Consider the following 12,083-nt stretch of genomic DNA (forward strand, 5'->3'; position numbering starts at 1 on the left):
AAAAAATCTGTACTGAATTCTGTACCCAAACAATAACAAGGTTGTTTTAAAAAAATAATTTTTCTTATACATATTTTTCATTCGGGAAAATCAAACCAGACATTCTGAATCGGTTGTTTTATTTGAGATGGAATTCCGCAAGAAACGAGTAAGAATTTCGGATGAGTTTGACAGGGTAATGTTAATATCAGCTCCAGCCAGGAATGTCAGGTATATATTTCAAATGTCTTCACATTTCATAAAAAATGTCTTCATTTGTCTTCAACGGCCAGGATTCTGAATCGGTTATTAATTTTGAGCCAGGATTCTGCCAGAAATCAGTCAGACATGCGAAAAAAAACTGTCAACGAAATGAAAAACTCCCATTTCAAACGTCAAGACAAATCTTCAACCTGGCATCTCTGGCTCCAGCTCAAATTCTCGCTGCCACTTTGTTTGCCCCCAAAGGTGGTCCACAGAGTGGCGGCGAGAAGCTGAAATGGGGCTGGTAATATCAATAGGATGCGAGAAACCTGCTTGCAGGAATTCAAATGGAGCAGGTCAGGGTAAACGAATGCTTTACTTTTTACAAAAATCTGTGATCTGTGCCGTACAGAATCTGTACCAAAAATGCTTCTAAAAAATCTGTACCTTTCTAGATAAATCTGTACTTGTGGTATCACTGGTCTGAATAGTTCATCGATTGATTGGAACAAATATTGGCAGTTATATATAAAATGTTTAGACTCTGGATAATCGATTATCGGGAGTAGATTCCATCAGAATCAACTTGAAATCCGGCTATCGGGAGTGTCGGAACTGTTTTAAATTTTATTGTTTTAAGAATGCATGTATTTGTTGGGAATCTATATTTCAATTTTTCATTACCTGTGATGATAACACGTAATATGGACATATATTTATGATTGTGTCAATTATTGTAGATCTGGGAAAGTATTTCTTATTTTTTATGTAGGATTGTAGAATACGCTAATACGAGCGATAATATCGAAAGGAAATTCAAGGTATTGGTAATCTAATGCACAGGGTTGGTAGCAATAATAGAACTTTAAATCAGATTCATCGTGATCATCGATACTAGCTTTCCTAAGTATCATTTCAAGCTAAGCTTTAGACATTCTCTATATAAAAATGGTAATGTTGCTTAATTTCCTGGAATACATCACTAAATTTTTGGAATTTAGAAACCTTTTCCGTTAATAAAAAACCGACTTAATCCACCTAATAGTGAAATGATACATTTCTTACACATATCACTGTGGGATCATTCGTTCGTTTTCAGAATTCATGCGAAGTAGACACCCAACTAGTGATGGGATGAACACTGCTTCGAATTCAGCACGAATAACACCTCGAATAAAATTTAATAAACTATAGAAAATTAATAAAACAAATGAAATCAAAAAATATTTAGGTAAAATTTAGATGAAAGTTTGTTATCAAATTCATAAAATGAGCAAAATGATTAATATAAATCAAATCAATAGAATGAATACATCAAATTTATTCAGCTCATTGTGTGAAACATTAGGCAATTTAAAAAAGTTTTAAAATTAATAGAATAACTTAAATTGATTCAAACTAACAAATTGGATGAACTGAAAAGAATGAATAATATCAATAAAACGAAAAAACTGTATGAAATGAATGAACTGGAAAATTATTAAAATTAACAAAATGAATCGGTCATATCAGTAAAATAAAGAAAGTACATAAAATGAATGAAATTAAGAAAGTGAATAACATGAATACAATGAATAAAATGAAAATATAGATGAAATGCATAAAATGAAAAAATAAATAAAATAAATACAATAAAATAAATAAATAAAATAAATGAAATAAATAAAATTAATAAAGTAAATAAAATTAATATGATAAATAAAATAAATGAAATAAATAAAATCAAACCAACAAAAAGCATGGATTAAATTATTAAAATCGATAAAATGAATGAAATAAACAAAATAGAAATAGTAAAATGAAAAAAGAAGAAAAAATAAACAGATCAAATTAAAGTCAATGATTAAAATTAAAAACTAAGCGATATTAAACCATTTGACTTTATGTGAGGAAATTTAACCTCAAAGTTGTAGCTGTTAGAAAACGTTGTTGTTTATAAACACTATAGGCATGCAGGTGTTAATAAAATCAGTAAAACTAATAGAATAAACAAAATGAAAAAAAGATTAAGGGAATAAAATGAAAAAGGAACAATAAAAGCATTAAAATGAAAAATTAAACGACATAACACAAAAGCCTTATAGCCTGCGAAGTGTTTCATTCGGAATTCCAGTACCGTAGAGTCGATTAATGAGTCCTATACAAACGAATACCATGAAAAAAACTACAATACACTCAGGTTTTTTTTACGCGGGGGATACGAGCCGCGTAAATGAAAACCGCGTAAATGAAAACCGCGTAAATTTCAAAATCCGCGTAAATGAAAACCGCGTAAATTTCAAAATCCGCGTAAATGAAAACCGCGTAAATTTCAAAATCCGCGTAAATGAAAACCGCGTAAATTCCAAAATCCGCGTAAATGAAAACCGCGTAAATTTCAAAAACCGCGTAAATGAAAACCGCGTAAATTTCAAAATCCGCGTAAAAAAAAACCGCGTAAAAAAATACCGCGCAAAAAAAAACCGCGTAAAAAAAACTTGAGTGTATGTGACTGCCATTGAAACTCCAACTGAAGCGTTCTCAGCATAGAGCAAATATCTCCTGTGTGTGCGTCGAAATGTTTCAAAAGTAAGAGTTTTGATTCAGACATCGTGCGAGATAGACGAATTTGAAAACGTAATCGATAGGAAAACCTGACTTGGCAATCTTTGTGTGTTTTCTATTGTATTTTTTGTGGGCAGCACTAGTGCTGCCTCGTCGAGCACTTATTGTAGATCGAATCGGAACTTGTAAAAGCAAGGTTAGGATGGAGTTGCCGCGTGCTCGAGTATATTCCATGCGCATTCAGTTCGGGAAGGGTTCTTTGGAACCAAAGGACGATGAGATTTTCTCATTTTTAAAGACAACGTTAAAGTTAACATGCGAGAATCTTCTCTGCATGTACAGAGACCAAATTGAATTTAGCATATACGTGATGTTCAAAACCAACGATTTGTTTCAAGCTACCTTGGATCGATATCCGTCGACAGTTACGTTCATGTACCAGAATGGAGAAAAACTCACTGAAGCTGAACGATTTATCTAGAAGATAATAAAATATAATTAAAAACCACCTTACATACCAATATTTGGAAACGGGCCCCGCACATTTTTCATAAAAAACGCTTTTAATCCACCTAACAGTGTGATGAGACATTTCTTATAACTCTTATCACTCTCTTCGGATATTATATCGTTTGAGAACATTTAGAACATGATGCTTCGCGATGTTTTTGATAACACATACTACATGGGATAGTGGCAGGACTCAGAGAATCGCTCAAATCAGCATAGGACAACATCAGTGCTAGAAATCTCCAACCAAATCAATGGGAAAGCTAAAAAATGGCCCATAAAATAGACATACAAACGAATTATTGCTAATGCTCTGTTAATAAAATATCTAAATTCCTCAATAAATGCATTGTGGTGGCAAAACTGAATTTTCCTAAAGGGGTTATATATTGTACTGAGCCAAAAAAATTGAATTTTTTTTAATCGATTTGAAGTTTATACTACTCAAATTTCCAACGCGACTGAGAATTAAGAAATAAACGCTTTTTCTTCAAAAAAAGCGATACTAGCAGTGACACCATTCAAAGAAAATCAAGAGTGAATATTTCCAGACTTGGTTTTATTTCCTATTTAAGAACTATTGTGTTTTTTACATCCTAGATTGCATGATTCAGTGATCGAAACCCAAAACTTCATGAAGTATTTGAAATTATTAAATTAAAATTTGTGTTTGCTATTCAAATTGACAAAATCCATATCAACATTTGAATAGGGCTAATAAGATTTGTAAACAAACTTTTGTTTTGCTGATTTCTCCTAATTTGTTAACATTTCAACACAGAAAACATTTGAAATTGATTCTACTAAGGATAAAGATGTTGATTCGTGTGTATTTTTCATGAAATTCAACTCGGTAGCGGAATAATGAGCGAAATAAGTTTGTTTACAAAAGTCTCATTAGCCCTTTTGAAGAATTACTATTGAAATGATAGTATCGCCCCTTTGGCGATTGTTTACTTTTTCGGTTCCACCTATCAGCATTGAAGTATCGCCCATTAGTTTTTTTTACAATACCAATTTTACAATTGGTGGGGGTTTGGTGAAAGTCGATCTTACTGTCCAAACGGCATAATTCCGAAACCGTAATTTTTGAAGTTTTAAAATTATGCAGAATTATTTTTTCAGAAAATAGTAACAGAGTTCGTGTCTTTAGCGAATTTGTTGAGACTTTATTGTAGTCATGAATATTAACCTAAGAAAATTCACCATAAATACTTCTTGGACGATATACCGTCAAAATTATTTTATCAAATGATGCGCTGTTTAATGTTTGTAAAATTCATCGAAGATACTAAACCTCCGAAATTGGCGGTTTCAAAATGATGTTATCTTGACCTTAAATTACTGTTTTTGAACATTTAACCTATACATATAATTGGTCATACAACAAAAATTAAATTCTCATCAAAATCGATCAGGACCTGCTAGATTCGAATGGAAATCGTCATTTTTCATAAATTTCTCTCTACATTCGGAAAGTGTTATCCTCGTTATTAATCATATTACATTTTCATCTAAACTCGACGCATTCCCAAAATAAAAACCTGTTTTAATCCACCTAGTGGTGCAATTGTGTTTTTCTCATTTTAATTTTAAAGTAGCAACCCCTCACTGCATACTTGCTCCGGGCCGGTATGATTGACGATTTTTAGAGTGATTGTATAACCTTTCTATATGAGAAAGGCAAAAATGTACCTAAGTCCAAAAAAATCAATTTTTGTCAAACATTACGAGTTTACATCAAATATCAATGTTTCGTGCATTATAAAGTCATTTGGCATCAAAAATACAAATTTGATTTTGAAAATTTTTCACTTTATATGGGAATTTGCTGTGTGATTGCACTCTTCAACTCGTAATTCCGGAACCGGAAGTCCAATCAATTAAAAATTCAATTGCAGCCGATGGGAAATTTGTACCTTTCATTCGAGACTAACTTTGTGCAAATCGATCCAGCCATCTCTGATTAACAGAGGTCACAATTTTTTCCACATACACACATACATACACACACAGACATTTTCCGATCTCGACGAACTGAGTCGATTGGCATATGACACTCGGCCCTCCGGGTCAGGATTAGATTGATGAATTTTAGAGTGAATGAGAAAGGCAAAAACATTTTTGGCAAATGTTGAAAGTTATGCATTATTTTGGTGAGCAGTTCTATGTTTCATAGACATTAAATCAATTTTACCTTCGCTTCCTATTAAATAAAGACCCTTATTACAGTACATCTCTACAAAAACGAGACCAATTTGAAAATAAATTTGAGGATTATTATTGATTACAGAACTCTGGAATTTTCTATTGGAATGTTTTCAGGCAGGAATTTGATATTGATGCAATTAGACAACTGTGAAATCAAGACCAATAGATCAGTTACATATCAGGACCCCATTCCGACAATTTATCAAAAGTCCTCATGATGTTTACAACAACAGGTTATCAATCTACGGATCAGATAATTGTTATTGTAATATTGAATTAAATCAGTCTGCATCAATTAATTTTCAACTTCAATCCAATATTTTTTTTTTGGGCGTGGTGGGAGGGAGGGGGGGGGGGTTGTATGGTGTTAAACCCCAAAACCTTCTCTTGGCTACGCCGTTGCTTGGGGTTATTTATTTCGCTTTTCGTTTTCCGATATGTTTCAGATCGATCCGATGGTCATAAGTTAGAAAAATTGCATTCAGAAGGTTCGCATAAATGAACATTTTTGCACTGATAAGTTATCAAGTTCCTCCCAGACAACTTGGAAGTGTTCGGTGATTATTTCTAGCGGTTGTAGATAGAAAAATGAAATACAAAATTCGATTTATCGAAATAGTGTTTGGCTTATTTCAATGGATTATTACTATATTGAACAATAAATAGGCGATAAACGGTAATCCACAAACAACAAGCCATAACTTTTAAAGTATTCAAAATAGATATTTGAAGTCTTCAGTAAAGTTATTCGCAAAAGTAAGAGCTACAAATTTGCTGAAGGCATCATTTCGATATAATCACTTCCAAGAAAATTTGTGAAAATATCTCACTCATAGGGGGATTAATCAGCAAAAGCGCAATACCAAAAGAAAGGGCATATTACCTCCATTAAATTCTCCGAAGATACTATTGACCTAAAATAAGCCGTTTTGGCGTTAATAATAGATTACATGTTTTTGGTAATATTTCTGGCAATGGGAAATGATAAAAATCTTTCGTCCGCATTTAATGTTAAATATCTCTTTTGATAATAGTTCGATTGCAACAATCTATAACTTGTTCGAAAGGTATTTGTTAAAGCTGTCTAAAAACATATAAATTGTTAATCTATATTGTCAGTTTCGGCAGATAATTCAAAAAAATTGCAAAAAACGCCATTTTTACGCATGCAAACATTCATATCTTGGAAACAAAACATCAGAATCAAAAACAAATTAATAGCGTTCATACTGTTTTTTAGTTCTTTCATTTAAAATTGGTTTGGATAAGATCGGTTCAGCCATTGCTGAGAAACACGAATGAGAATTTGTCCGTTACATACACACACACAGACACACACACACACAGACATTGTCCCAAATCGTCGAGCTGAGTCGATTGGTATATAAGACTCGGCCCTCCGGGCCTCGGAAAAAATCTTGAAAGTTTGAGCGAATTCTATACATTTCTTTTATAAGAAATGTAAAAAATGTATGGTGCCGAAAATACCGATACTGGCTTTTGCTCAGTACCGATATTACGGTACCAGTAATAGGTCGGTATTCCCGAGATTTTCAGTACCGGTATTACTGGCACCACAACCCTATTCTCATATTATATTCTTTTAATTTATTTAAATCGCCTTTTTCAAAGCTTCATTCTGTGTGCTCATTTTTTTTCCAGTTCAACCTTTTCATGGATTTTATTCGTTTTGTTTATTTTACTCATTTTAAATATTTGACCAATTTTAAATATATGTTTTTTACATTTTAACGACATTCAATTAGCTAGAGATTACTGGGTAGGGAAAGTTATGAAAATTAGAGCCATATTACTCAATTGAGAGCAAGGATGTGAAGTAAACAGATCGGTAAACTAGAAGTGGCAGGGTCATTAGAACAGGCTTAATATCGTACGGGCTTAATCTTTGTCTTCTGCTAATTAGGGTCGAGCTTAGGCAGTATAACTACGAACAGACTTGTTATAAACACTTCAACATACAATGAGGGCTTATATCCCTCCCTCAGGATGAGGTAGAAAAGAATGATGAAACGGGAGCATCTCTACCGTTGTGTGTGAGGATCCGAAAAATGAGAGAGTTCCTCTCTTGCTCAACGATATGATGTAGATAAATCTAGAGAAAATTTAGAATAGGACGTAAGTAACAATGAGAGATTCTCTTTGGGGTCTTTCTCTTCTGTTCATTACTCGGCCATTTCAACATTTACTACTCTACTCTTTACATAATATTCTAGTAAAAACCGTCGGCTTTCGATAGGTACTGGAAAATTGGTACAAAGTGTTGTAATGACGTCGTAATAAACTAAAGAGAAAGTAAACAAAGAGAGGCTCTCAATGTTACTTACGTCCTATTGAAAATTTTCTCTAGAAATATTTTATTACGCATGGGATATTTGCTCCGTGGAGGAGAGTGAGCTACACCTCATGATGATTCAAGAGGAGTTTGTGATGTGGTAATGATTAGTTGCTATGAGGTTTTGTTATATGGGATTGATGCGTGTGCAAAGCCTATTTCTGATGTATATTTTTGTTTTTGAAATGAATGTATAGTTAAGCGTTGTATGAAGCAATCCAACTGTTTAAATATATACATAGTTTTCAAATATGTATAGGGTCATGAGCCTCTTTTCGCCCTATTACAATTAGCACTTAACCCGTTTGAAACCATTGGTTAGAGTAGTGTCTGCCATATATTTGTACTATCTTTTGACTTAATTGGTAGTATATTTTGGGCACCCGATTAGAGTTTTCGTTGCACTCAAACAGAAGTATTCCACCATTCTCGGGCCATTTATTATTTTACTAGTGGTTCTTAGGAACAAAACAAACGTGTTGGTGTCAATTTATAGCACCATAAAATTAAACTTCCTAAACTTCCCAAACGAGTTTTATTAAACATAATACTCGTTTAGGAAGATCAGGTAGGTAGGTTTAGGTAGGGTTCGTCGCGGTGCGGTTGTGAGCGGTAAATGTCCGCACCACAACCGCAAAAAAATAATAAAACCGCACCGTTTACCGCAACCGCACTTTATTTACCGCACCACACCGCGCGGTAATGCGGTAAAATTTTCATATTTTTAAAAATAGTGTTGAAAAATTGTACATTTGTGTAACCTTATACAATAAAATGTAATTCTTATTCACACGAAATTTAACTTTAAGAGACTCCTCAGAATGAAATGTTTATGAAAAAATCAACTTTTGCATGTTCTATTAATAAAATTCCGTACATTTTAAACAATATACATTCAAAAACGTTCTACTGTAGTAATAGGAAAACTTTTATTTTAGCAACCCTTCAGTTAATTGAAATTTTTTTCTTTAAATTTTCATATTTCGAATGTTTTTGACATATGAAAATGAAACGGATGATTTTCGCATTTACGTAGTAAACCACCTTTCATTCTTAAAGGAACTTCACAAAAAAAAATTTAAAGTCGAAATACCAGTACTTCTATATAGTAGCGCATATATTCCAATACATACAAACATATTGTATTTCATCAATAAGAACGACGCCATATTTGACAAAAAATTACTCTATACATTACATCTAATCAGGAGTCCGGTCTCAATCGGTACAGAATTATTGAACATTAGAAAAACTGCAAAAAATGTATGATTTGTAGCATACAGCAGAAATGATTTTTAAAAATAGGGGGTTTAAAAAACAAAATATCCCAAAACTATAACTTCCGCATTCTTCAAGAAACAGATATACTCTCATTCAAAAACTAAGATTGCTCCCTTCTAAAATGTATGTAGTGTAATTTTCTAAAGGCTAGTTCGAAAGTTCTAACATTTAATGTATTTTTCTCTAATATTTTCCCAAAGAGCCATTGGCAAAACCTTCAATTGAAATGAACAGGAGTCAAACTATGTGGTATTTGGCAAAAAAGCTTCAAACAAGCTACAAAATAGTCTTAACTGAAAATTATTAGGACTTAATTTGGTAGAAAATAATAATAAATTTGAATGGAAGTACGCGAAAAAAAGTGATGTAGCATACTTTTTGAGAAAGAGTCCAATAAAATTGACTGCAGAAAAAATAACATTTAATTTACACAACAATCAAAGAAGATAGAAATACTATGTTGATGAACGAATGATAGAATAATCATCCTAATTTGGACCCCTCCTTATTTTGGACGCTGTCATACATTTGTATCCTTTAATGCAAATTACTCCAAATTCTTTTGGTTTAATGAAGATAATTATATTCTTTGGGTTGTGTTTAAGTCCCAGCATAGTTTTATTAGTTTATTAGTTCATCTCTAATTCCTTTAAATTAGTCAAAATTAACAGTTGAAAAATTGATATCGAAAACGATTCATAATTCCACGATTTCCAACAGGAATCGGGAGAAGTGATGCACTTTTAAATTGGATTTAGGAGTAAAAATTTATTATTTTTAAATGATCTAATAATTTTGTCTCTATTTGGATCTTGCATTTTATATATTTGAAATGGTTAGTTTGTGAAGTTTTACTTTCGGACACAGCTAGATTTTCTTTCGTTATAGCAGTCTGTTTATCAATTTAGAATAATCAAAATTATCACTTTATAATTTTTTTTGCGGTGCGGTTGCGGTAAAACCACGCGGTAAAAGCTCTTTCCCGCACCGCATCTGCGGGAAAAAGTGTCTCACTGCGCCGCTGATTTTGCGAGGTTGCGGTAATTATCGCAACCGCGACGAACCCTAGGTTTAGGTATAAAAAATTACGACGTTTTTTGACGTACGGCACCCATAGCTAAGCTAAAACGTGACACACATGTTTCTATTGAAGCAAACCGTTTATTCGTAACGCACTGTCCAGGTGGATTAAGAATTTGTTATTAAAACTTCATCATAACTCATTTCACGGTGCTATAGTGATTTTTTAACTTTTCAAGCGAACTAGCATAGGTTATAGTACAACACAAAAAGTTTTGAAAAATGTTGCATCCCCCAAATTGATTTATAGCAGAATTAAATGCTCTTCCGAATTATTATTATATGACGTACCTTTGGAAGAATGTTGAACCATTTGCATATTTGTCATGAAAAAATGCAAAAAATGACAATTTTCTTATTATTGTAGCAATTTAGCACAATATTTCTTTCATATCAGAATAATACAGCATACCTTTGGAAAGGTGTATTTTTTCTCTGTCTAGAACTTTCTAGAAATCGGCTAAGACGTAACTAATGTTTTGGTGCCAAAGGTCCCAGAAAATGTTTTTGCTATAAGTGAAGATGATAAGGAGTAATGAGAGCAGCCTTAATTTTTTTCGATTTTTTCATAGCACTTTGAAGCCAATACATTCATTAAAAAATCGGCTAACATGTTGTTTTAAAAATAATAATGATGTTGTAAAGCACTCCCGCAGGTAGAGGGGCAATGATGTGAGAAAGAACTCTGCGAAATGTCTAAACGATGAGTATAGGAGGTTTTAAGTTAGTGTGTACACCGCATTTTTTCGAGTTTCCTCCTGAAAATTTAATGTTACCCCCCCCCCCCCCAATTTTTAATATTTTGCAATGAAAATTTGAGAAAATATTGTACAAATGTTGAATTCTTTTGATGGAATTGATTGAATAGGCGAAGGCTAACGTATATTCTACATATTTCATGAACTCATCATTTCATTATATTTGCTAAACAATCTGTTTAAAACATTATTTCACTTGTTGGGGGATTATTTAGTGAAATCAGTATCAAAATAAGAAGCTTCGTCTTCTCCTCCGAATATAGGGTAAAGAGGTAACCCTCTTACATAAAATAAACCCTATTATGGTGGGTGTATCACTAATTTCTTGGCCTACAATTGATGCAATGTGTATAAATTGGCATCAGTAGCTTTACTTTGCTCTTAAGAACCATAATAATAACACAATTGGCATTATGCTATATTTATCCGTATGGAGAAAAATTTTAATTAAAAACTATTTTCCTCCACTAACGAGAAAATTGATTGAAACCACCTTTGCGCGTAAAGGGCACAAAACCTATAACTAAACTATTTATGGAGATACGTTTTCAGTCCGAAAACAAAATTTGTGCTTCTGATTGTATTGGTATGAAAGCTGTAAAATGTTCGTATTTAACTTTAAGCGCAACGAAAACTCGAATCGAGTGTACCAATTATTGCCTTACCTTTTAAACCAATGCGTTGAACAAAGATGGGAAAAGCTGCTCTAACCAGCTTCTACCAAATTAGTAGGGTGATAATAGAAACAGGACGAAAATAGGCTCATTACCCTAGCGTTTAAAGTAGATAATCAAGATAGTATAAAATTTTCGACTATGCATAATTTTAAATATCGCTGTCGATAATTATCTCATTTTAAAAATGTATTGCCCATTGGAAATTTATCCGCATAAACTTTCTACTTTAACATATAGTAACAAATAAACACAAACAACTATTTTTTTAAACTTCATTATTCATGTCTTGGAAACTAACCAGCCAAAACAATCTATAATAGAGATAAAAACATTTTTTTAAATTTTATTGAGAGAGAACGCTAGAATAGAATCGAATATTATGCACCCATTTTACTTGGAAGCGATTTCATGTTGTATTAGATATCAACATTAAAATATTTATCTTCTATGATGGTGTTATTGAGTTTGACGAATAGGATTAATTTT

General features: G+C 32.6%; 1 pseudogene; it reads right to left on the reverse strand.

Moving 5' to 3' along the window:
• Window positions 1–10,481, reverse strand: part of LOC131687132 (uncharacterized) — a 166,206-nt pseudogene extending 155,725 nt beyond the window's left edge.
• Between the last annotated feature and the right edge of the window lie 1,602 nt (window positions 10,482–12,083).

This window comes from Topomyia yanbarensis, chromosome 3 (assembly GCF_030247195.1).
Source record: "Topomyia yanbarensis strain Yona2022 chromosome 3, ASM3024719v1, whole genome shotgun sequence".
In the NCBI taxonomy this organism is placed as follows: domain Eukaryota; kingdom Metazoa; phylum Arthropoda; class Insecta; order Diptera; family Culicidae; genus Topomyia; species Topomyia yanbarensis.